The sequence below is a fragment of the Nannospalax galili genome, unplaced genomic scaffold (assembly GCF_000622305.1).
Source record: "Nannospalax galili isolate Female #2095 unplaced genomic scaffold, S.galili_v1.0 scaffold1230, whole genome shotgun sequence".
NCBI classification, from domain to species: Eukaryota; Metazoa; Chordata; class Mammalia; order Rodentia; family Spalacidae; genus Nannospalax; species Nannospalax galili.
Genome location: NW_008329135.1, coordinates 1,279,054 through 1,291,732, shown reverse-complemented (window position 1 = coordinate 1,291,732; position 12,679 = coordinate 1,279,054). Strand labels below are relative to the sequence as shown.

The 12,679-nt window shown below is 38.7% G+C and overlaps 1 protein-coding gene across 3 annotated transcripts in view; it reads right to left on the bottom strand.

The window, feature by feature from the left end:
• The window catches only part of Pik3c2g (phosphatidylinositol-4-phosphate 3-kinase catalytic subunit type 2 gamma), a 402,869-nt gene that overhangs the window by 14,997 nt on the left and 375,193 nt on the right, over positions 1 to 12,679 (bottom strand). The window lies entirely within an intron of this gene.

Below are 12,679 nucleotides of genomic sequence, written 5' to 3'. Positions count from 1 at the left end.
CAAAGGAAAGAGGCTATAAATATTAATGTGTACTGCTATCAAAGAAAACAAATAAATGGCTACTAAATAACCAGACCGGAGGCAGGATCTGGAGTTATTATTATAGATACTCTGATTCATCAGAAAATAAGATAAAAATCAAAAGAAATACACTGATGCTCAAAAATAATCCAAACCATCATTTCAAAGGAGAGATTTTTCCATTTCAAATTGTTGTCAGGGAAATGTGTTCAAAGTCCATTAACTACAGATTTTTTTTACAGTAAAATATAAATTTGCATTTTGACAGATGCGGTCCAGACGTGAATATTAGTCAGAAGCAGAGATGGGAATTAAGTACCTTGGGATACTGTACAGTAGCGCACAATCTAAAAACAATTCAAGTTTAACACATAAATGAGAAGGAACCGTTAGTGATCTATCCACATTGATTGTAGGCCATCCTGTTCTCATACACTTAATCAGAATAGCAATTAGATCTACAACTTGAACAGACATAAAACATGATCATAGAATGCCTACAATAATTTTATGATCACAGTTACTGTCAAATATATTGGATTATCCTTTTAGAAATCGTCTTGTATGGAGCGCTCGGTCTGAAGGGGCTGATTGAACAGCAGTGCTGACTGGGAGAGTCTTTGACCCCATGTGAGTCCCCTGGCTCTTCAGTCCCCCGTCTTATTTTAGAGCTTCTGCTCTTCTTTACCCACCTTCCCTTCAAGCCTATTATGGATATATTTATTTCTTTTTTTCAAGTTTGTAAATCTTAATGGCATGCAAAGTTCTTCATGTTATGACAAAGTTAGTTTGTCCTTACAGAGATAATATTCCTTGAAAACCCAAATTAAAGATCTATTTTTATTTAATTTTATTTTTATTGAGTGCTGTGATTTTTTAAAAGTATTTTTTAGAAATTTTATTTATTATTTTTATTTTATATGTATGCATGTATTGCCTGTGTGTAGGTAAGTGCACCATGTCGTGCAATGCCCGCAGAGGACAGAAGAGGCTGTCGGATCCCCTGGGACTGGAGTTACACACAGTTTTTAGCGGCCATATGGGTGCTGGGATTCGAACCCAGGTCTTCTGCAAGAAGAACCAGTGTTCTTAACCGCTGAGCCGCCTCTCCAGCCCCGATTTTTGTGATTTTTATACAATATAGTTTGATGGTATTCAGATCCCTTTCCTTCTCCACATCTCCCCCCACTGCTCCTATTCATTTTAATGTGCTCTCGTATATATATGAGAGTGGTATATGTAGTATGGCCCATAGAGTCAGATTTGTGTCCCCAAATGTCCTTCATCATCGGTCCATCCACTGGGTCCACCAATACATTTGTTCCATCTTTGGAAGACACTGTCTCTCCCCTTCCAAACAGCCATTAATTACCAAAAGTTCCTTAGGTTGGGTCGGGATTTCTTACTCCCTTCCCCATGTTTATGCTGGGAATTTTCTCTGGTTTCAACTTGCACAGGACTTGTACATACTGATACCACTGGTGTGAGTTCATATGAGTAACTGACCAACTGTCTGGAGACTACTTTTTTGTGGTCATCCAGCCACTTTGGCTCTTACAATCTTTCCATCTCCTCTTCCACAATGATCCCTGGATCTTGGGAGGCAGCGGCTTGGAATAAGTGTTCTAATCAGGGATAAGTATTCTGTGGCCTCTTACTCTCTGCACATTGACCAATTGTGGGTTTCTGTGTTAATCACCATCTGCTACATAACGAAACTTCTCTGGTGAGAAGTTATCCTAAACATAGAGGTTGCAATGAAGGCGTGTCACTTGGGGTTCAGCATCTCGCAGACATTTATTCTCTGTGTTTGACCAGTTCTAGAACCCTGTAACAGTCTTCATTTGCTACAAAAGAAGCTTCGTTGATGAGGGGGTGGAAGGTAGACCTGTCTGTAAATATGAGGATACACATTTAAAATAAAGTAAGAGACTACATTGGTCTAGGGATGTATTTTGCATTTATTTGTGTATGGGGAGGTGTGTGTGTGTGTGTGTGTGTGTGTGTGTGTGTGTGTGTCTTCTGTGTCTGTGTCTGTGTGTGTGTTGGGTATATATAACTGTGCACATATGGAGGTCAGAGGACAACTTGGAGGAGTCAGTCTTTTACCTTGAGGTTTATAGCAACCAAACCAAATTCAGGTTGTCAGGTTTGGAGGTAAGTGCTTTTACCTGCTGAGCCATCTCACCAGCCCTAAATCTGTAACTTTCAACAAATATATTGTAATGCCCTGCAATAGTGATATTCACATGGTCCCTTGAAGCTGATCTCTTCTCAAAATGTTAGGGCTTCTGCATAGCCTGAATAATAAGCTCCAAGCAGCAGCCTTTCCCAGCATTCAGCTACACTCAAACTTTGGGCATCTATTTCCAAGTCGGTGTCCGTGAGAAGATCCTTGACTACCCTGGAGTTTTCAGAATGACAGAAGAGCACGGGCTTCAATTTAAGCCAGGAGTGCCTTAACTGTGAGCAGCAGGCTTCCTTTGTCCTTTAGCAGCTTTAAATGCAGGCATTGATTTCTTGAGACTCTTAGAGAAACTTTTCTACCAGCGTAGCTGTCTTATTAGCATCAATTCTTTTCCTTCTTCCTGGAATCACATCCTGATCCTTCAAGGCCTCAAATAATTTATCACAGATATCACTAGCCTCTTCATCAAGCACTTCTCAACTCACCCTTTACCCTTATGCAAATTTAATTTTACTTTAAAGTGATTAGATAACCCCCTGCTTGCCTAACTTTCTTACTTTGGGATTATTATTCTTTTAAAATTCTGGTTGTCTTTTCGCCTTCCCAAAGACTTAACAATGACCTGGAGACTCACCAGGGGTGAGGATGCAGAGTTCTTTGTCAAACCTGCTTGAACCATTAGGGGGTTTTCTTGTATCATACAGAGATCCTGTTCATGGTGGATTGCAGTAAAGTGACAAGATTCTCCGAGAATTTTGGCTGAATCTTTCAGAAGATGCTCTAAAGTAATGTGAAGTCAGTTCAACTTGACTTTTATCGCCCATCCTAACTCTGAACTTACACGTTCCAGATTTCCTATGGAACTGATCATTTCCAGGTTTAAAACAATCAGCCCTTTCCTATGTGTGTTGTCTTCTTTACCAGGGTTGGAAATTCTTCAGAGGTAGATCCTTGTTCTGTCCATCTCTCAAACCCTCTGTGCTTTGTTGTAGTATATAGTCACTGAACCCATGGTTTGGATATAGTGCGTCCCTTATAAGGCTCATGTATGAAAGACTTGGTCCCCAGCCAGGGGTGCTGTTTTGGAAGGTTCTGGAAACCTCGGTGGTTGGGGCTGGGAGGAAGAAATGGATCACTGGTAATTCTGTGAGGGTTATAGTTTGCTCCCCCACTGGTTCTCCCTGGTTGCCATGAGGGGATGAACTGTGCTCCTCCATGCCCTCTACCATAAAGCTCTGTCTCCTCATGGCTCAGCACAGTGGAGCCAGCTGAGGATGGACTGAAGTCCCTGAAACCCTGAACCAAAATAAACCTTTAAATTGTTCAGTCAGGGAGTTTGTTTCAGCAATAGAAAAGAGATGAACACATGAAATCTAACCCCATCTGCCAATCCTTCTAATCTCCAGTTTAAAACTGCAAATGTTTGCTTAAAATTTGACTTCTCTTCACCTTTATTCTCTTACTAGTCATGCTTCCCTGCCCCTAGTCATCTCCCTAACACTGTGTGGGAGCGAGTGGCTGCCAAAGACAGCATGTCTTCATGGCGAGCTGTGCGTTCTGAGAGCTGCACCGTTAGGTCATTTGACATGATGTGAACATCTCCTCAAGTAATGACACGGCTAGATGGTTGTTGGATAGGCATGTCCTCTGAGAGAACTAGAGACAGTCACCCCTCCCACCCAATCAGTAATCTTCAGAGTAGTCACCATCTTGGCACAGTGCTGGTGGTGGTGGATCTCAAAAAGCTCAGCCGAGATGTAAAGAGCCCATGAGTATATGCTTTGAAAATAACTTTCTTTCAGACATCATAAACTTTAGACAAAAATCCAAATGGAATGCATAGTGTCGGTTTTGTTTGACCAATGTTAGGACAGTGTGAGCCTGGGAGCCGAGAGAGTGCCTGCGGGTTTCCCAGGGAGAATTTGGTGTTACAATGGTGTAGCCATTTAGGCTGTGGAACATAACTTATTTTACTCCTGCACCATAAATCTGTAAAACAGGACTACAGATAGATTTCAAAGCCACCAACTTAGTAAAATCCTGTCAAAAATAAAAAGTGAAAAATTAATGTAGTGGAGATAGATGTAGCTTAGGGCACTTTCCTAGCATGTGTGAGGAGACATGTAACTCAGCCCAACATGCATGAAACACACACACATACATAAACCACACAGAGAGCTTCATGTTTATTTTCCATGCATTATAATAATAGCTACTTAGCATATGCACAGGAAGTATTTTCCTTGTTTTTTAAAATAACACACACAAGTGGAGGTCTGAGGGAGTGGGTTCTCTCCTTCTACCATTAGGGTCCTGGAAATAAAATTCAGGTCCTCAGGATTGGTGGCAAGAACCTTTATCCACAGAGCCATTTTGCCAGCCCTGACACATTTTTCTTAAAATAACCTACAAGCTAGCATTATTGTCTTTATTTTATGGAAGTTTTTCTGTAGAAACAATGTTATTAACCACAGTCCTGTCTAACTTCATGAAGAAAGGCAAAACATTCAGAACACCCCTGGGTCAAGTTTTATAGAGAGGTTGATGGCAAAGATACAAACGGTTTAAAAACATTAGACACTTTGGAACCTTCATTAGGTTAATCCAAATTTTAATTGTATTTAATCCATTATTATCTTTCCAATGAATAATTTATGAGAATTTCCCATCTTTTTTAAAACTTAAATGTTTCCAATTACAGGATAATATAAGCTTTAGTGGGAATCGACTGGCCATGACTAAAATCCGATCGGACTAGCAAAGTCTGAGGTTGGTGCTGGAAGATAAGTGGTGTGAAAACAGTGTTCTCTCATCTGTATACCTGCAGAATTGCAGGGTTTGCATTCAGGCTGCTCATCAGGCCCGTGTGCAATGAAAGTACAGAAGCATGGGGCTGGAAAGACAGCTCAACAGTTAAGAGCACTGGCTGCTCTTGTAGAGGACAGGGGCTTGGTTCCCAGCACACATGTAACAACTAACAACCATTTGTAACTCTAGTTCCAGGGGGATCTGATACCCTTTTCTGGCCTTTGTGGGCATTGCACAACATAAGCGTACTTGCATGCATGTGGGCAAAACACACATACACATAAAACAAAAATAAATAAATCCAATAAATAAATAAATAATAAACAAACAGAAGTGAACACTGAAATGCTTGTTTTCTTCCATATTTAAATGCCAATATGGTCCTTCCAATCTGTGTGTATTGGTTGGTATAAGTGGGATGATTTCAGGTTTTCATGAATTAAATCAGGATGGTGTCTTGTATGATTTCACATCAATTCTAACTTGTCATAAGACTCTTATTACTGGTAGGTAATTTTTAAAATATTTAGTTTATTTTATTTTAAAATATTTTATTATTTTTTTATGTGTATGAGTATATTGCCTGCATGTGTGTAAGTGAACCCATGTCATTCAATGCCCACAGAGGTCAGAAGAGATGGTCAGATCCCCTTGGAACTGGAGTAATGAACAGCTGTTAGCCACTATGTGGGTGCGGGGAATCAAATCCAGGTCCTCTGCAAGAGGAGCCATCTCTCCAGCCCCCTTAAATATTTATTTTAAAAATAGATTTAAGAATCTGACTATCTTGTATTTAACATCTTGTGTTGTATGAGAGAGGATAAAGTAGAGATGGAGAGTTTCTGTCTCCAAAGGTATAACCAGGTCATTGATATGATTGTCATGTAACTTCATTTTGTACACATACACACATAACATACATCCGTAGATACACATGTAAATACATCGCACACACACACGCATACACACAGTCTCACATCTGTATGTCATGCACCTGCAATTTTTATTCAATCAACTGAAGATCAGACGTATTTTATTTGAGCTATGCTGCAAATGCTCATTTATGAATAATTATCACCTAAATAATGTGGTATAACAACTATTTCCATAACATTTATGCTGTAGTAGGTATTAAAAATATCTAGAGATGGTTTCAAGAAACAGGAGCATGTGTGTGTGTGGGTTATTTGTAAAGTTATATCCTTTAATATAAGGGAGCTGAGTATCTGCAGGGTGTTCCTGACGCAAATCCCTCATGGACACTGAAACACAATTGTATTTTAAAAGTATTTTATCTTTCACTTAATGCAGTTAACAACTCACAGGAGTCGCAGTCTGGTAGACCAAATACTTTTTATGACTCGGTACCTATAAATTGAATTGTTGCTGAAAACCCAGAATTCTAATTACAGCCCTGGACTCTGTCACTGAAGCATCTTGTGAAATTTGTCAAGGTTTTCTATCCTTCCGTCTTAATAACAGGGAAGGAGTGAGGCTTTAAACCTCATTTATTTCTTAGTATCACTCAATAGAAAATGTTGATGGGGCATTTATGAGTTAGCTGGTAACTAAACTGTTCTTTTTAAAAGTGCTGAACTGCTCTAAATGAATCCAAATCTTCAGACCCTTGACTTCCATCACTAGGTACTGAGGACAGTGTACAAATCAGAGAATGACTATGTTGTGTTTGGAAGTACATATCAGAGCTGCACGGTGCTCTGATATGTACTTGTGTTAGAATAGAATGGACTGTAAAGGACACAAACAAATCATTTAAAGGCTCCAGAAGATTTGTCTGCCTGTATACTTAAAATGCTCACCAAATCCTGACCTACTAGTGGTTTTGTCATAATTTAAATAAACACATCACTATATAATGTGTATATGTCAATAGCCCAATTGGTGTTGAACACTTGTAGAATTAATAATCAGGACTGAGTTATGAGGCCTTGGAGCCATGAACTGTACCTAATAAATTTAAAAACAACAGACTAAGAACTGGAGAGGTGGCTCAGTAGGTGAAGTGCTTACTGCCTAAATGTGAGGACCTGATCTCTGATCCTTACCACCTAGATAAAAATCAGTGTGTGGCAGCTTGCACCTGTCACCCCAGCACTGGGGAGGTGGAGGTTGGAAACAGATGAATCCTAGGGGCTTGCTTAAAGGGAAAGCCCTAAGTTCCGTGAAACTCTGTCTCAACAAATAAGGGGCGAACAATAGATGAAGACATCCAGATGTCAACCCCTGGCCTCTACATATACTCACACCCATACACACATGTGTACACACACATACATCCCTCACACACAAACAATTGACTGAATGCCAAGTTCTTTTAGGTGCAGAAAACCACCTTGCAATTGTGTGTAATTATAGTTGTAATGGATCAGTGAGATGGCTCAGCAGGTAAAAGTGCTTGCTTGTATGTCTGACAACTTGAATTCCATCCCTAGATCCCATGTTGGAAGGAGAGAATACACTTCCCAAAGTTGTCCTCTGATGTCTGCATATGCATCACGGCATATTGATTTTATAAATGATTATTTTATTTTATAAATGATTATATATTATGTACTACTACATCTTCTGCAATATAATCCTATCTAACATCTCTCATCTCTCATCTATCTATCATCTATCTATCTATCTATCTATCTATCATCTATCTATCAATCATCTATCTATCATCTATCTATGTATCAATCTATCACCTATTTATCATCCATCATCTATCTATCAATCATCTATAGCATCTATCAATCTATCATCTATCTATCAAACTATTATCTAGCTATCTTATATCTATCATCTGTGTCTATTAATCTATTATCTATCTATCTCTATCTATCATCTATTTATCTATCAACTGTATCAGTCATCTATCATCTATCTATCTATCTATCTATCTATCTATCTATCTATCTATCTATCATCTCTCTATTTATCTATCAACTGTATCAATCATCTATCATCTATCTGTCTATCATCTATCTATCTATCATCTACTATCTATCATTTATCTATCTATATGACACATATAATAAGCTCACTTTAAATGATAAGGCACAAAGATTAAAAGTAAAGGAAAACCCCACATGGTGGCACACATTGTAACATCGAGATTTTCGAGGCTGAGGCAGGACTATCATAAATTTGAGGTCAATCAGCCTAGGCTACAAAGAAAACTGGATTATCTGTGTAAATATATGACAAAGATAATGAGGAGTGGAAAATCCTATCAGGAATAAAGTAGCCAATTTCACAGTGATAAAGCAGTTCGTAATCTAGAGGACATATTAATTTTAAACATTCATGAAGCATTATATGTGTTCACAGTTATATTTAGAAATTTTTAACATTTGTCTCTTAATAATTCATAGAATTAGCATATAGAAAAATCACGAAGGCTGACTAAGAATCAAGCAATGCAATTGCCCAGTATGATCTAATTGACAGTCACAGAATACCTCACTCAGCATAGCAGAACATTCTTTTCAGTCACACTTGGGACATTCACCCTGATGTATCATCTTCTCGGACTAAAATAGGTTTCAGTCATCTAATGTGACTCAGATCATGTGAAATATGTCCCCTGACTATCAGCGGTAGGAGATACAGCCTAGCACTGTCATCATGGTCCTTTTCCCATCAGGGACCACTACTCAGGTAAAGCCAGAACCCTGACTAACCATACCGCAGAAAAGAATTTCAGGGCAAGTCAGAACAAAGCCATCTTAGAGTTAATTAAGTAAAGATAAGAGATAGCAGATGCTTCTTAGTTGAGTTCAGGCATTCAGAGAGTAAAGGATACTTAGGAACAGGACAGTGCACATACAAATCACAGAAGGGGGTGTCATTAGAAGATACCTTTTGAACCAACACTAGATCAAGCCAATGAATTCCAGCATGGATGCAGAGGGTCTCAGGAGGCCCAAACACTTAGGCATCATTACAATGGTTACATGTATGCTTCTGTGGCTTTCTAAGATACATTGTTCAAGGGATGTAATTTACAATAAGATTTAGGCAAAATTTGAAAATTAAGTAAAGTTTAAAATTAAGTAAAAGTATATGATATGTTTTATACTTATTTCTCTTATCTTAAAGAGTTTCCATTTGCAAATGAGATAGTAAAGTGGTTTTCGGAAGTGCACTGTTTATGTTTGGACTAAGAGAAGAGTGTGAACACAGTTAAACTCAGGTTCACAAACATTCTGGCCTTAAATAAGCATGGGCTTTTTGTTTAGTTTTGGTTTTATTGAGATAGGGTCTCTTTGTCCAAGGCTGGCCTCAAACTCACTATATTGTTAAGGATGGTCTTGAACTAACTTCTGATCTTCCTGCCCCTATTTTCTAAATGCTGGGATTACAAAAGTGCACCATCATGATCTGATTTTACGGGTGCTGGAGGGGAGCCGAACCTATGGCCATATGCATGCTAAGCAAGTGCTCTACTAACTGAGCTGCATCCCTAGTCCCTAGTTTGCTGTTTATAATATCCTTGTTTAAGATGACTTTAGGCAAACAAACACTATTTCTGTAAGCAAATTTGATTTCATCAGCTATGTTATAGGTTTTGATTCCCAGCCAATTTCTGGAGGAAGTGGCTTTGTTTTCTTCCCGTATCCCCTTAGTTTTTTTCTGTCTTTTTATTCTGCCATAATGGAACTGATGTGGACATTAATGATAATGGCATCCCTGGAAATTTCCCAAATAGTTGGAAATGAAATCTACAAAGATGAAATGAGAAAGGAAATTAGAATAACTTAGAAAATGGAAGGAAAGAGAAAAAAACACACATCACTGGTGGGGTACAGCTAAGGTAGTACTCAGAGGCAAATTTATAGCTGCAGTTTGTGCTAGAAAAGCTGAAATACATTGCATCATTGGCTTTGCTTTTCATCATCTCGGGAACCTTGGAACAGAAGCGACCCAAGCCTAGCTTCTTTGTTTGTTTGGGGAGTTTGTCTAAATTTTCCTTTGCTTTTCTTCCTTAAAATGTATGTCTGTTCATCCACTGCTTCTGAGGACGTTGTCTCTGCTCACACATTGCAAATTGGTAATGATTTTCTTTCCATACTCCAAGGATCCTCCTCTGTCTTCCATCTTTTAGGGTGTGCCAGTGGTTTCTTGATTATGTTATTTCATCTTTCCCCATGCAAGATGTTTCTCCCCTGGCCTTCTGCAGTTTGATTACATTTTTGAAACATGATTTACTTTCCCATTATGCACTGACCTCTTTGAATTTATAAAGTCTTTCACTGAAGCCTGGAAATATTTGACCATTATATTCAATATTTTTTCAACCAAATTTCTCTTTTGTGCTTTTGGAAGTCAAAGATATAAATGTTTGGATCTATGCTATTTCCCCCATAGGCTGTTGAGATTCTGTTTTAAACTTTTTAGCTTCTCCATGTTATTTAACTTCGATAACTTCTACTGATTTACCTTCAAGCTAGGTCAGCATTAGTAGAATAATAGAATACTGCTAATAAAATCTAGATTAAAAATATCTCAGAGCTTTGAGGATTTTTAATCTCCGTCCTTAGTTGTGAGATCTTAGACAAACATTTAAACTTGCCAAATTAGACTTACTGTTTCGTGACTACAGGTACAATTATTTCTTTCTTCAGGTACAATATATCTAGATGTGACCGAAAATTCTTTGCCAAAAGCTTTTCATGATGTTCATAGAAAGCAAATAAATGTAGGGATAGAAACCTATGGAAAAGTCATTCTGAGAATTCCAAATGGGTGGTCTGCTTTTCTACATGCAAGTCATGCATCAGAAAGAAGGGAGGTGCCAGCTGTTCATTTACAAGATTCCAATCAAGTTGCATGCCAAGGGATGCTTGTTTGCAGGTGACTTGTAGCTCTGTGTGTACATGTAAGAAATTCTGATGGACTGAGATAGGTGGCCAGTACATGAAGGCTGCTTGCTGTAGGCAGCACAGTCTCTCCTGAAGGAAAAACAGTGCGAAAGGTCTGAGGAAGAAGACCATGGCACTCAGGAGACTGAAGAGATACACACTGACAGGAGTTGAAGTGTTAGGTTAAGATGAAGACTTCTCTATGTTGGATTTGAGTTTAACTCAGTGACTATGTGAGTTTCAGTACTACATTTTACCATTTGCTTTTAATGAAGTAGCACTTTAACATTCTAGATAAAAAAAGAAGTTTTTGAAATACCTGGAACTTAATTATTAAACACACTTTAAGATTTTTGAACATCCAAAATACAGCAACAAATATAGAGTATATGTCTCTAGATAGAACTCCTATATTAAAACTCATCTACCCGGGGCTCAGGGACCATTGCAGAAGAGGGGGCAGAAAGATTGTAAGAGTTGGTGCATGATCATAAGGAAACAGAGTCTTCCAGGCCTCTAGGAACTTGCTCATATGAACTTGCAGCAATGGTGACGGCATGCACAAGACCTGTGCAAATTCAATCAGACAAAACCCAGCATAGAACAGGGGAAATAAGCAGCAAGCCCAACCTTAGCTGAAGAACTATTGGTAACTGATTACTGTTGGGTGAGGGAGAGTTAATCTTATTTAAGGGAGAGACTCTGGATAAGCTGACTAGACTCCAGTGGATGAACTTGCATCAAGGGACATCTGGGCACACAAACTTGACTGGATAGGCATCAATATATATGACAGAATGCATGAAATCTGGTGGGGGTAGGGATGGAGGAGGGGGTCTAAGGAGCATTAAGATATTTTGTATGAAATGCACAAAAACTCAATAAAATATATTTAAAGAACAATAATTTAATAAAATTTAAACTTTTAGTTTTAGCTAGCTATTCTCTACAAGTCTTTATTTGCATATCAATCTTGTAACATTTTTTGATTGTTTCCTCTCTCTGAGCATATGGTACTTAGGTCATAATCCAGAGTCTGTCCAACTTGTGTCCTGTGGGTCTCATGCACTCTGTGCTATGAATGGGCACCAACACAAAACCTTAAGCTTACTTAAAATGTTATGAGGTCTTCTGGGTGAATTTTTTTTCTATAATTTAATTGTGCAATTCTCAAGTGTGAACTTTGTAGGTGACATTATGTTGTGATGTCAAAAGGCTGGACCTGTCAGAGAGACTGAAACAATGACAGGACTATCATAGAAAACAAAATAATTCATAGACGGGCAAAAAATATTGACTAGGATTTTGAGAGAGGTAGATGTAAAGGGAAATGAGAAAGACTTGTTGATAATTTTACATAAGAATAAAAATGAGTTGAAATATAGAAAATAATTTTTAGAGAAAGGGTACAAACATTCATAAAAATTAGTAATTCAGAATTGGAGCCTGCTCTAGTTTGTTCTTCATTGCTGTGACAAAATACTCTGACCACTACCAACTTGGGGAGGAAAGGGTTTATTTAGCTTACGTATCCCGGGTCACAGTTCATCCGGAAGCTCAAGGTAGGAACTCAGGGCAGGAACCTGGAGGCAGGAGCTGGAGCACAGGCCATGGAGGAATGCTGCTTACTGGCTTGCTCCCGTGGCCCCTGCTCAACTTGCTCTCTTATCCAACATAGGCCCACCTTCCCAGGGATGGCACTACCCACAGTGGGCTGGGCCCTCCCACATCATTCAACAATCAGGAAGATGTCCCACAGACATGGCCACAGGCCAGTCCAATGGAGGCAATT